Below are 14,391 nucleotides of genomic sequence, written 5' to 3' on the forward strand. Positions count from 1 at the left end.
CGTAAATTAGCGCTATGGAACAACTCTGAGAGTAATTACTACTTAGTTACATTGCTGGTGCGAATAGAATAACTAATGCGCACTCTAAAGAATGATGCTTCCTTTCCCTGTTGCCTCTTGTTTGATAGTTATTTGGTATGCGAATGTAATTTAGTGAGTGGCGGACATCAAAAGTTTGCTGAGGAGTTGTGTGAAGGAAGGGTCCTTAAATTAGAAAGCGGAACGCTTCTGAAGTATTCTCCAGCACATATAGAAAAGCGCGAAGGAAAAAAAATCTGGTCGGATATATTATATATTACTGTCATAAGCTGCAGAAAAATGTGCCGAAGTAGCTGTTTATTAGTTATTGTATGTTAAAGTTCAGTGCCTCAATGTGCTGATTTGAAGAAAGAAATGATGTAATTGAGGCAACACTATTTGATAGCTAACTCTATTGGTTAGTTGGAAAAAGCACAAGGTAAGACAATACCTTGATTGTTATACCGGATGCTGGGCATAATGCGGTCGACGAAATTATCCTGTATGCCCACGTTGCTGCCCCATTTGTGCGATTTACACAAGCACAACTGACAATGCTGCAAATAAATTTTGTAGTCAAGGTGTAAGACACTGTAATAATTCATATTATTAAGAAATTTAAAATTGGGCAGTGATTTGCAAATGCGACTAAATCTTCTATTCGTAATAAAACAAGGCATTCGTGCAACAAAATGAGCAAACAGGGTGTTGACACAGTTCATATGAAGACTGTGGGGTGTTTTCAGCTCAAGACACGAGGTTGCTGCAAAAGCAGGACATATTATGACCCTACCACAAACGAAGAATTGCGTCGGTGCTTGCAGTGCACGCGTAGGCTATCTTCTCCTTGCCAACCGGCTATCATAGCCGCAAAGTTACGGCGCGTCACAGCCTATGCTTTGTACTACAAATGGCTCTGGCAGTAATATTTCACGCTTCTCCACTGCAGCCCTACCACCAATCGATTCTCTCGCTTCTATTTTTCTCGGGGCGACACCACACTAGGCCGGGAACGTAAATTCTCCGTTCACAAGGCGTAGACGCGGTAGGCGTTGTGGAAGGCCCGAAGGCCAAGTCTCGGCGTCCATTTTTCAATCCCGAAACCCCTCTCACAAACTTCCATCTACGCCTTTCACCCAGCCATCCCTTAGCCAGGCTTGGTAATGCAAGCCTGCATTCTCTCTGCCATTCTGTAACGAACTGAGCGAGAAGAAGCGGACCAGAAGAAATTGAAGTCAAATCCTGGGCCAAAGCCAGGATAGAATACTAAAGACGAACGCGGCACGCTTACCTATAGCTAGCTAGCCTCTCCCTCCTGCTTTTTTAATTGCCTTCTTTCTTCCATTCCTTCTCACTTCTGTCTTGCCACTCGTCTACAGTGCATATGTAGCCCCTGACACTGTTCATATACAACCGTTCTTTATGCCTCTCTGGCTCTTTGCCGTAAGACAAGGCCCAGCTTGAAGCGTGCCAGAAGGAGTCAAATCCAAAGCACAATACGAGCGAGCCATCCCTTGAGGACAACAACGAGACCGGCCTGCGAGGCAGAAGTCAGCGTTCCGGAAAGCCTGGCGGCGATTGCGATCCTCACCACAATGTCTCTCGCGAGCGGCGGCGTCATCTGTTTCCTGGGTGTCGAGGAAAGTAAAATGAAAAGACAGAGAGAAGAAAAAAAGAGGCTGAGAGAGTGGAAATGGTTCCAGCGCAAACATGAAGCAGAGCACCGTTGTGCAGAGAGAAAGAGTGAAGACTGAAAGAGGAAATGGAGAAGTGGGGGCGCTTGACCGATCACCTCGCCTCGGTGTACTACATGAACATTCCTCTTCTAGTAGTTTCTCCTGCTGTTCCCTCTGAATCCGTTGCTTCGCAATCGCTTTGCAGTTTTGGCTTGCAGAGGTGTTTCTGTAGAGCCTACGTTGTTTTCTGAATGTTCGGCGCAGAAGGAAGGAAGTGGCTCTTTCAGCGCGAAATTCACGCAGTGTTCTTCAAAAGTTTCCTAAACAAGACGCCAACTCTGCGATTAGGCTGGTTACGCTCTCTTTGCGAGTCTAACGCGGTGTTCCTCCAATCTTCCTGCGCATGTTAGCTTATCAGCTTTGTCTGCAGTGTCGTCATCATGCCGTACTTTTCGTCTCTCTTCTCAAAATCTACCGAAATATCTTGTATACATGTGACATACCTGTCCCGCATATAAGCGTTTTGTGGATATGTGCCGCACGTGCCGACATATGCCATAAGAGCACATATAATATGTGCAGGAATATGTGCAGACAAGTGCCACACCCGTCTCAAATATTCGTGAATTCCCCGGGGGAAATAAACGCTGGGATAGAATAGAAAAAAATTTGAGCTATTTGATTACTGCCATGTAATCTAGGAAAGTAGAAAAAGTAAAAAGAAACGGCAAAAAATCTAAATGCTGTAACCAGGGTTCCTATCAGTATGGCGGATATCTATAACTGAATATACTAACCTGTACAGCACGACCACTTCTCTTCTTTATTGCCTGAGAAGACACGTTGCAGAATACATGTATAATCGGAAAAAGGTAGATAATCATCATCATTTATTCGACAGTTTAAAGAGCATCAGCCGGTCTTGAGATCTGACGGGATGCCTCAGAATTACAGCCTGTGGGGCGAGTTGACACTTGTGTTGCCCTTTTCTTGTGACGTTGTAACTGCGCTTCCGTTGATTTCACCAGAAAAAGAAAACGCCCTTTTTGGTCTCTCTGTTTATTGCCTTCAAACGCGTGGCAACACATTTGTGAGTACGGTGGTTATTCACAAAACTGCACCACCCTTAACTGGAAGCGAACATTCCAAAATTTTCAACTTTTTTAAGTTGAAATTACCACGTGTGGTGCGCAGGAAAATTGGATGAAGAAAATGAAAGTGGGCCTTATTATAGGTTCAAGCCGGTCTATTGGCATTAATTCGATTGTGCATGTATGCAGATATTTAGCGCCCGACCCAGAGACAAAAGAAAAAAACCAACAATTCCGACGAGAAATTCGACCAGCTTGTGTAAGAATGGAGAAATAAAGTCTAGAAGTTTATTCAGATCTTTCTAGATTCTATGCCTCGGCAGCGTCAAGCAGTGACCGACGCAAAGGGTTTCGTGTCTAACGTATTCAGGGTGTTAGCATATTGTAAAAATGCGTTCTTGAAATTGGTGCGTACCCGCCGCGGTGGCTCAGTGGTTAGGGCGCTCGACTACTGATCCGGAGTTCCTGGGTTCGAACCCGACCGCGGCGGCTGCGTTTTTATGGAGGAAAAACGCTAAGGCGCCCGTGTGCTGTGCGATGTCAGTGCATGTTAAAGATCCCCAGGTGGTCGAAATTATTCCGGAGCCCTCCACTACGGCACCTAATTCTTCCTTTCTTCTTTCACTCCCTCTCTTATCCCTTCCCTTACGGCGCGGTTCAGGTGTCCAATGATATATGAGACAGATACTGCGCCATTTCCTTTCCCCAAAAAACAAACCAATTATTATTATTATTATTAATTGGTGCGTGATTTTTTAATTAAAAAAACATATTACTGCCGCAACATTCACGCTTTGCAGAAATCAGTTCTTCAGTAAATTTGCTGTGGGAGCAAACTACTGAAAAGGTCCATGTGACTAGTCGAATAAGGCCACATGTTTTTCATATGGCTCATGTGGAGTTCATATGTAACATAAAGAACCAATATAGACAATGTAGATGACACATATGGAAGCATACGATCTCCATGTTAAGTCATGCGCACAATACAAAACTCGCATAGAAGCTGCACAGAATGTATACGCAGACCGTACGGAAAACGTTTAAAAAGCATATTGGTTTCCCTATAATTTTCTATAACATATGGACTCCATGTTCCCTTAACTCTAAATGAGCGGCTGATATGGAACGTTTCAGTAGAGAATCGTGCCTAATATGATGATACATATTCGTTGCTGCTGTGTAAAAAGTCTGATAGAACCTTCCTTTAAATGACACGTTCAAATTTTTGTGTGAAAAAGCAAATTAAAAAAAAATCAAATTTCATATATTTCTGCTCACTTCTGTATTTCTGCTATTTGATATTGACTAAGATAACATTAACCCGTGTCTCCTAACCAATTCTGCTCTCTTTTTGTCTCCGAATTTTAGAGCTATTATTTCTCTTCCATAGCCCACTGCGTTTTGCTCAGCTTAAAAACAACCCTTTTCGTTAGCCTCCACGCCTCTGCCCCATAGATGAGTACCGGTAAGATACAAATGCTATATAGACTCCTCTTGATGGATATCGATAAGATTCCATTTATCAGTTGAGCGTACCTGCGAAATACACTCCACCCCGTTCTTATTCTCCAATTTATTTCACTTTCGTGGTCTCCAATGGTTGTAACTATCTGTCCTCAGTAAATTCATTCTCTAACCACTTCCAATGCTTGCTGCCTATGTAAACTATTGTTCCCTTCCTAGAGCGTCTAATAATACTTTACATTAATTAAAGTTAATTTTTGGAATTGCCGTCCTGCTTTGCCTGACCAGGTACTCAATGATAATTTGCAATTCGGCCTGATTTACTTCACAATGCAATGTAATCAGGAAATCCGAGATTTGGCTTCGTATTCTCCAATAGCTTATCCCCAACTCTTCCTAATCTAGCTCTCTGAATACCTCCCATAAACGCGTGGTTTACAGTACCGCAGAGATAGCGCCTTCTCGTGTGATGCACTTCCTGATTGGTATTTTGCCACTTTCCCTGCAAAGAACAATGGTGGCTGTGCAGCCGCTCTAGATATTTTCAAGTATCTTTGCTAATCGCTCTCCTATCCCCGGGTTTCTATGCAGAATACTAGCTTTAACAATCCTGGCACAGCGAAAACTACCGCTCAAGTTTGTTTTCTTTTTTTATGCAAAGTTTGTTTCTTATAGAGGCGGTGCGAATTTTTCTGCTCATTCTTGCACCACGAGATTAAAATCTCGCCTGCAATGATCAACTACAATGTAGCACAAATAGGTATTCCAAGCATCGCTTTTCTGTGCCTGAGTATAAGCGTGACAACCGGACGCAATTCCGACTCTAGCATCCGAGTACTTTACTCTACCTTGGGACTAAGGCTAACCTGTTTCATTCGGCCATTTGCATAGTTTGCAAGCGAGTCGCTCATTGCCTCGTTTCTCATCAGCCGGTAAGTAATTACGCGCCCTAAACGCCCACCGGCGAAAACTTTCAAATTAGATTGCTACCGGGCGTGTGCTCGGCGACCGGTTTAACCCATTTGGCTTCCTTTAGCAAGTCTGCCAAACAAACCGATAAATAAGCAAACGAATAAAATGAAGGAGGAGCAGAAAAAAAAGAATAAATAAGTATAGCCTGAGCTCAAGTCTCCACCAGCCTGATGAAGCCCGCACGCCCATTATAAGCCCGGTCTGAGCTAACGCGTAGGGGACCCGGGTCTTCCGTTGGGAGATTAATTGGCCGCCTAACCTGGAATGTCAACAGTGATCCTCACCGGAGAGGCACGGCCGCGTACGTTGAAGGGTCCTCTCCGAAGCCCTCAGTGCCGGGTGGAAAGGGAAGTTTCATAGCGCAGGCTTCGGTAAGGATGCCGCCACTTCCTTCTCTTCCAGTGGCTGGTTCGGTAATGTGTTCGGATTAGGTTAAATGCGCAATTAGGTTGCCGAGTAAAGCAAAGCGCAGGAAAGAGAGGAAGCGCCAAACTCGCATCTTCTGAGTGGTTTTAGCTGATTCCGCTGCCGAACTCAGAAGGCGAACAATCAGCATCTGTTTGTCGAGAAAAGAGTAAACGCTAGACACATCCATTATTCATTTCAAGCGGTGTTGTATTCAATATTCAGTGCCCATTGGTCGGTCGGTCGGTCGGTTTGAGCCTCTGCCTCGCACGCGGGAGGTGCGGGGTTCGATTCCCAGTGCTGCTGGGTACCCACTGGTGATACAATGGGTACAAGCTTTCCCCTGCCGGGTGCTCGGCTTCTTTAGGGTGGAATGCTTGGGAAATGGGTCTTTGCATGAACCCTGGCCACCTTGAGAAAAATGGCTACAAGTTGGGCTTCTACCGCACGAGGCGGATTTAGGGTTGCTTGACGGCGGAACTTATCTCTGATCCGTCACGGCAACTGTGGTCAAGACCCTTTTCCCAAGCATCTCACCCTAGAAGAGCCGCCTGCCTTGCCTTGCCTTGCCTTGCCTTGCCTTGCCTTGCCTTGCCTTGCCTTGCCTTGCCCGGCCTTGCCTGCCTTGCCTGCCTTGCCTGCCTTGCCTGCCTTGCCTTGCCTTGCCTTGCCTTGCCTTGCCCGGCCTTGCCTGCCTTGCCTGCCTTGCCTGCCTTGCCTGCCTTGCCTTGCCTTGCCTTGCCTTGCCTTGCCTTGCCTTGCCCGGCCTTGCCTGCCTTGCCTGCCTTGCCTGCCTTGCCTGCCTTGCCTGCCTTGCCTGCCTGCCTTGCCTGCCTTGCCTGCCTTGCCTGCCTTGCCTGCCTTGCCTGCCTTGCCTGCCTTGCCTTGCCTGCCTTGCCTGCCTTGCTTGCCTTCCCGTCCGCCCACCCGCTTGCCTGGCCGCCCGCTCACCCGCCCGTCCGTCCGTCTGTAGCCAAATACGAAGTTTACACTTAGCGATCAATTCCTCATCTTACTTCTTTATAAGTCTCCATCGCTTCCTTTGTTGCTCCTTCTTCCTCTTCAGTTCTGTCAAATGAAAGGAATTGAAGAAAGAACTCGGCTGTGTCATTGCTGTCCCCTAATACGTTTCTAAATTCCAGTCATTCCTAATAATTTCCTTATGAAATTAACCTCAACAGAAAAAGTGCATGACCGGCTAGAAGGAACACCAAAGGAGCTTTCGACGCACCCTGCGGTTGGGCTCGCAGACATCACCCAGGACCGGACACCCTCGCGTATTTCCATGAAACGGCACAAATCAGCAGGACAGAGTGCGGTCGACGCACCGGTACTGCTCGTTGGTCCAGTGTAGCTACGTTACTAAGCACAGTTTCTTGAGCCACGGTGTCGAAGAAAACCTCCTGTAAGACGTCTATGAGGGAACAGTGAACACTGAAGCGCATGATTATATGTGCATACACCGGCAAATGCGCTCAGCATACAGGGCGTTTTAAGAATAAAATTTATAACTAAAAGGGCGCACACGAACCCAGCAATATGCCCCCACGTAACCAGTTACAATCTCTGAACTCTAAGCTTTAGCGTATAATGAGATATGGCGCGTTGAACAAACCTCCGCTCACTTCAAACCAGCAACACAGTTGGTTAGAATAGCTGGACCAGCACGAAAAGCACTTGCAGTCTATCATGTTTTGCAAGGTCCAGCGCGGCGTCTGGAAAAACTACCCAGCGCACAAAGCACCCCACAAATCTACCGTTCCATAACAGGGCTCGAATTTGCAACGACGTCGGGGCAGTGTCCCGCAGAGAAAGGGATAGCTGGATGAAAAACCCATCATCCCTCGAATTGCGCTTTTGCGCAGTTGAGGCGACGCATTCAAAACGATGTCGTATGTGCGCAAGATAAGTTAATCCGCGCCAATCGCTGTGCCGCACATTGAGTCTTTCTCAAATACACGCTAATGCTCCCTTCCATATTCCAAGCCCTTATTAAGAAGACCTTCGTGAGTTGCATTCCTAGCAGAGTCGGAAAAGCTTCACGTCGTTTCTAGCTGCCCAAATGCGGCTTTATGGCAGTAATTTCGGTGCCATGGCGCTCACAAAAAATGAAAATTGTTGAGATTCTTGATGTTTTCTTGTACTCTAAATGGAGGGTGGTTAAAAGCTTATCCGAATCGCTCTTTCCGACTGCATTGTTTTCTAGCGACAACTGGAAATGAAAACACGAAACGCAGTTCATGAAGCCTCACTAAAGCCAGGAGATTATTTCACGCGAGACCCTAAATAAGGCCACACGAACTCATATCTCAGGGCCCTCGACCAAACTGCATATTTCAGAATTGCTTGAGTAGTAAAATACGAAGCTCTATCTGTCCCACAAATTGATGTTTTGGAATACCCAGAATTTTACTTAGGAAATATAGAAGAAAGAATCACGCCCAGCTTTCCTATAGAACAATGAAATGAATACCTGAATATCCAACGACAGCTTAAATATGTGTACCCAAGTAAATTTTTTTTCTGTGTTTCAGATATATAAAATCTATACCTGATTTTTTTATTAATGCAAAGAAATGTGCTGACTGTTCGTATTTCGGATTTCGAACACGTGAAATGAAGTAACGCTTTACCCTCTTCTCCAGGCAATAAACAGTCAATTTTTTTCATCCGCAGTGACACGTGCTGTCATAAATGATGGCTGCAGCCAAAGGCGAAGCTGTCAGGCAGCTTAGCCCTGCATTATTTTTTTAGCAAGTCGAGATTTCTCGGGCAAAAATTTTGAGAATTCTAAAATTGAAGAAACTGTTATGAAAATAGTGAAGGGAACGGTTCATTATCCTGATATGTAAAAAAAGAACTTTGTTTAAAGTGTTTTCAGTGATCGCATCGAACAAATAAGAGTGTAATACAAAACCAATGGGGAACGCTTTTCATGGTAGCAAAATCATGAATAGAAAAAAATACAAGACTGCCGTCGGGTAATCTGCGGATATACCTATTGTTGTAGTGAAATCTTAAATTACATGAAAAAATTGAGTTCATAAACGGTTTCCCTCTCAAAAATGCTTCCGCCCAGCATTGCAAGGTGTTATTGAATCTGTAGGCAAAAGAAATGTTCTCTCTGACTTCAAGGACGCATTTATAAACTGAAATGCGAAAGACATTCCGCGAACTCTGTCCGTGCTGCAGGCGGCAATAGAAACCCGTCCTTGGCTTCCAGACGTCGGCTTTGGTTGCGGTTAATCCGCGGAGTCGCAGAATCCCGCTTATCGTTAATTGCCCTTGGTGCTTCCGGTGCATTCCTCGAAAGATAAGCAGGTTCATGCCATCACTCGGTGCAACGTTCAGGAGAGAAAGATAACGAGGAAAACGCCAGGCGCCGTTCCTAAAATATCGTCTCTCAGTCAGCACGCCAGACTCAGCAAAGCGGTAGTTATAATTTACAGCAAAATCGTGCTTGAGCAGACCCTAAACGATATAATTATTTTTGCGTTCATTACATATTTTTTGATGGATGTGATTACGGGATTGTGGTGACAAGATAATCAGATATCGGGGTGAAACACGTTGCTTTATCCGCAAGCACTTTTCTGTGTCGTGTGTTTTTTTGCGGGGGGGGGGGGGGGGGGGGGTAGGGTGCGCATTTTATTACCTTAATAATGTGGAATGTATCACAAAAATTTCGATTTTGCTCATATTTAGTCTTGAGTGACGTTGGGTGAAAAAAAAAATTTGCACAGGTGTTGGTTCTAATTGTGAATGTTCTACTTAGTGACGCTCACGAGTTGACCACACAACACAGTAAGCGAGCAAGAAATATTCAAAATACTGTTCTGTAATGTCCTCCTACAACATGCTGATTAGAACTGTTCCTTCATAAAGGATAACATAACGCACGAGATGAAAAATTAATGCTTGCTAATGAATGTTCTTCTTTCTTTGTTTTTGCAGGTGAGTCCTTACCTTGTGTACTCTATGAAGTAAGTAGGATATGTTTTCTAACATCTTAGTCGGTGTTTCCAGCTGCACGCAGTCGATGTTTACAGGGAGCTCACTTGATTCATAGCAATTTGTTACGTGCTTTGACATGAAGCTAAAACCGTGCCCACAACGAGTTCACTTCAAAGCTAGTTTGGAGCTGCTCTGCACTAGCTAAAAAAAATCAGGATATAAGAGCCCTGTAGTAGTCCAAACTTTTTATTACACTTTCGCCATTTCATTCCTCGGCATGAAACTGTACCGTCAAGCGATGCGCACGTCACGTTACCGCTTGAACTTAAATTCTCTTCGTTCGGCTTATTTCTAAAAAGCAGCACCTCCTGGTCGTTCCAGATGTCATTTGCCTTTATGCTAAAGTCTTTTCAAAACAACCAGGAAGAATAAAAACTCGAGCGACAGCACTGTTGCATGGCGCTCTAAGCCTACAGGAGTATGTCTGTTAATTAAAAGAAAAAAAAAGATCAGCCACATACATAGGGGAATAAATGTGGTCCACTGGTTTCTCTGTTGAATCATTAGCAAGGAAAGTATAGATATCTACATCTTTATTATTTCTGGGAAGGTGCACCTGCCTCATACATCCAAATGACTCAACACAGTATTTACTGCTCAGGCTCTCTGGAAATCATAGCTCCAAAACAGGTAATTGCCAAGTGCGCTGATGTAGTTATTTCTGGGGATGAACGGAGGCCATATTACTTAGTCAAGGTGATAAGCAAACAAAAAAAGAACTGCGGACTAGTCCTAGCCTAGGTCCAGAATTGACAACACCTCGTTAATTATGCGCCAGAAGTGCCTTACGTTGCTTGTGTGTGTGTTTTTTTTTTCTTGACACAACGCAATCTTGCAGGCCTAACAGTAGAAGTTGATGAATATTTTTGGTGCTTGAATGTACTTCGGTGCAGCTGTGCTAGGTCACAGATCTGTGCCAGAACTTTTGCCATCAGTGATTAGGAGTCGCTACAGTAGAGCTATTTGCCGGGATAATAATAGCAAGGCTAACCCTATCAGTAGCGAACAACTCAAGTCAATTCCACTGGGATGCGTCAAAGTCCACTACCCGTTAATTCAAGAACTAATTTTCTTCTTATATGCCCACTTTACTTCTAGGTAGTAGGCCTTTCCTAGTGTCAGGCATACATCAGTTCTTGGGCCTTGTTATGTTTTTCTGCTGCAGAGAATCCTCGCACAGGCGCTCCATCTACACCGCCTCGATCGACTAATCTGGATAGATTTCACAGAAAAAAAACACAGACATCCAAGGCTTTTATTTGGGTTTCTGCTGCCCCCGTGATTGGTCCGTCTACGCAGGCAAGTTATGCTTCAGCCAAAATTTTGCAGTGGTTTCGGAGCGCCACTGTCAGCAAGCCGCAAGCAGCCGAGGTTGGAAACTTGTTCTGACATTAAGGTCACTGTTGATAGGAGTAAGCCTTGTGATTTTGTTCACGAGAAGAGAGTCCCATATAACGTGACCCAAGGTAAAAAAACAAGGCAAAAAGTGTACTTTAGATGAGACAAAAGAAAATCGTAAATTAATGAGAGCTCTCCTGAAGCAATACGGGGGCTTTTTTTACAGCAGAACAATCAAAATATTCACTAAATAACTACATTTAAACTGTTTTAGATACGCAAAAAGCCCTGTTGGAAATTTGAAAGGCATCACAGCAATCCCCAAATGCCAAAGTTTTCGTTAGTATAGGTTTGTGGACAATGCTCTATTTTTTTTTTCTGTGCGTGTGTGCCCTCAAGAGAACCTTTCAAATGTCTGAGGGGGGAAAATTATGCGCCCTGTCGGGTGTATCACGCCTAAAACAGGTTTTTTGCCCTAATAAAACTTCGTATTTCGCTTGCTTCAATCATTCACGGGAGAGGCACTCGAAGTAGTACTCACGCTCCCTCTGACTCCTTCTCCACTGAAGCTTCTTAGTTCCCTGCAACAGTTCAAAATCTTATCATTTACATAAATAATGGAATGAGTATACCTAAAAATGTATCTGTTTTGCCGTCAGCCACCGCTAATATGCACAATTAAGTTTGATTCTCATAGCAGCTTGAAGCAGACATATGTCGTTGATTATCTTCGTCTCTAATTATAAGAGATGATTCAAAATAATTGATTTTCTGGAATATACTCCTATCTGTATACGTGTGAACTTTGAAATTAGCATGACTGAAAATTGCTGCCGGCAATCGATAGCAATGCAGTAACATTTTGATTAACGCAGCAGCTTGCATCAGTCATCATTTTAAATCCTTGTCTCAGGTTACGTGCGTCACACTGTCCACACGCGACCAGCTTTCTGAATTTTGCTACCGTGGCCCGCAGCGCCTTGCGTAGCTTCTCCAGCGCTGCGCGGATTTACCGAAGCATGATAGACGCGAGTTGTCGTCTTTCTACAGTGCCATCAAGAGATGTGCATGCCAGTCACCGTTCCCTCCGTCGTCATCGCAACAGATGACATAATCAAAGCGATCCTCATCGCTTCCGGCTACAAGACCCCACCGTGGAATGCCCATTAGCCAATCAGACACGGCAGCCATCTGGGAGAAATGAGGAGAAGGGAGCTTGTTAGCGCCGACTCCGGATGTGCCTCTCGTTGCTTGGCAATCGGCGCTGGAAGGAATGGAAGTGCATTGTGCGCTGCCCCGTGAAGGGCAGAGAGAAGGAACAAGCCGTCGCCAGTAGCGCAAGGGCCTACTCGCGGAGCCATTGCACACGGGATGCAAATGAATATTGATGCGAAAAGCTTCACTAGGCTCGTCAACACCGGGCTTCGCGTGAGCCACGCTACAGATTTGCCACAGCTGCGCATGCGCGAAACCGAGTGACGTCACGCGGAGCGCAGGTGGTCGCTGCTGCCGCAGCCGTCGTAGCCACCGCGCGCTGACTCCGTCGTCTGACCGTGAAACCAAGTGACGTCACGCGGAGCGCAGGTGGCCGCTGCTGCCGCAGCCGTCACCGCCGCCGCGCGCTGCCTCCGTCGTCTAACCTTTCGCCATGGAAGGAGGAGGAGAATACCCAGAAGTGGTAGCATGAAACCTTAAGCTAAACCATGAGCATCACCATGAAGCTTTTCGCTTCGAGATATCCTGGCTTAACACTTTAGCTAAGCCTCAGCTCAACTTTTTTCAATCTTATAAGGTGTCAGGCCTGATTATGATTGTTGTGATAGCCATACACATTGTTTTGTGCGTACTTGTTGCTCGCGCCGTCACTCGTAGCGTCCCTCTGATGCCTTGGCTGGCGGAGTGCATAGTTTGGTTCTTGACAAGCAATTACCCGCAGTTGTAGAGCGGTTTAAGAATGGCGCTGATATGCAGTGGGCCCATGATACATCAATGATCTTCGAATTGTATAGCAGGCGTCCGTGTAGTACGCAGAGCAAAAAATATTCTTTTAAACCTGCATTCTTCTCAAAGCTGAGTCAGGCGCATGTTCACGATCACTTTCCGTTCAGTAAATGAATTGCTACGAAAACTTCAGTGTAGATTATAAATGTAGCCTTGCTGCACGTTTGTGAAACTTTGCTTATTCTGGCGGTGTACCTGAAAGCTATTACGTTAACACGCGTCACTATTCGGTGGCAACGTCGGCCTTCAGGTTAATACTTCTTTCGCATCGGCCGCTACGGGCACTCAGCCACTTCGTACGCAGAATCCCGGAAGCTTATTCATTCTTTCCTTTTGTTTTTGTTTGCTGTCCTCTCGCATCACGACGCTCGCCTACCTCTCCTGCACTATACCACTACAGCTTACGCCAGCCTGCACTCCGAGATTTATGGGCATCGCTTATGGTCGGTTGTGTAGCACCCTAACAAGCGAGAGGTGTCTTACTATCGCACACTGTACGGACACACACACATACACAAGACGAGAAAACAACAGCCGGTCTGTTGTTTGTTTACTGACCTGTTCGGCGGATACATGACCTCGCATTTATCCTGCATCAGCGAGGTCGAGAAGAAAACAAACTAACGAGCAAGCAAGAATATATATATGGCAGCCATAGCTCTGCGCACGGAGCGACGAAGCAGCCACTACGCGGCGTGGTGGTCGCTCGGCTGTCAGCGCCACCTGGCGGCTCTGGCCGTAAACTGATTTGGCGGCGATCAGAACAGAAACCGGGGTGGAAGCGAAACGGGGTCAGAGCACTTAGAGGTAACAGGTTGCCTTCCTTCCCATTGTAGACAATGCGCCGGTTATGACGGTTATACGATGTTTATAGGCCTACTGCCATAAAAGAAGCGCAGCGCCTGTATCCGCCGGTTATAGACGGTGGTTTGGGATGACCTTATGCGATCGCGCTCGCACCTTTACGGAATGACTCGCTTTGGCCGGTGCAACGCGATGACCTTTTAGTAACGAGAGGCAGAGAACGCTGTGCCTGTAATAATGCTCGAACGTTGCCTGGAGGTGTTGATCTCGCATGGCTTCATTGCTACACGGCCACGCCAATGAACTGCACCTGCTGCTTATGGGGGTCAACGTGTGCTGCAAACGCTGACGTCATGGGCTATCAATCGTAATTTCGTTTTGCTTCGGGGTAACGGCGAGACTGCTAGATGCCGAATCGTTCGCGCGAAAACGGCATACGGCATATTGGGTGCTCACGGTCGGAATTCATTTTCAACTCCTAGAAAGCCTGTAGCCAACTTGAGCAGTAGAAATACAAGGAGCAAATATGTGAAGCGCATCCGGCTGAGCCTGTGAAGGCACAGATTGTTTTTATTTCCTGCTTCAGTGTGGAGGGCTGGCGCCGT

General features: G+C 45.8%; 1 protein-coding gene across 1 annotated transcript in view; it reads left to right on the forward strand.

Annotated features, from left to right (window-relative positions):
- LOC144106323 (uncharacterized) overlaps nucleotides 1-14,391 on the forward strand; it is a 263,859-nt gene that overhangs the window by 73,173 nt on the left and 176,295 nt on the right. The gene's annotated exons all lie outside the window — the stretch shown is intronic.

Source organism: Amblyomma americanum, chromosome 10 (assembly GCF_052857255.1).
Source record: "Amblyomma americanum isolate KBUSLIRL-KWMA chromosome 10, ASM5285725v1, whole genome shotgun sequence".
In the NCBI taxonomy this organism is placed as follows: domain Eukaryota; kingdom Metazoa; phylum Arthropoda; class Arachnida; order Ixodida; family Ixodidae; genus Amblyomma; species Amblyomma americanum.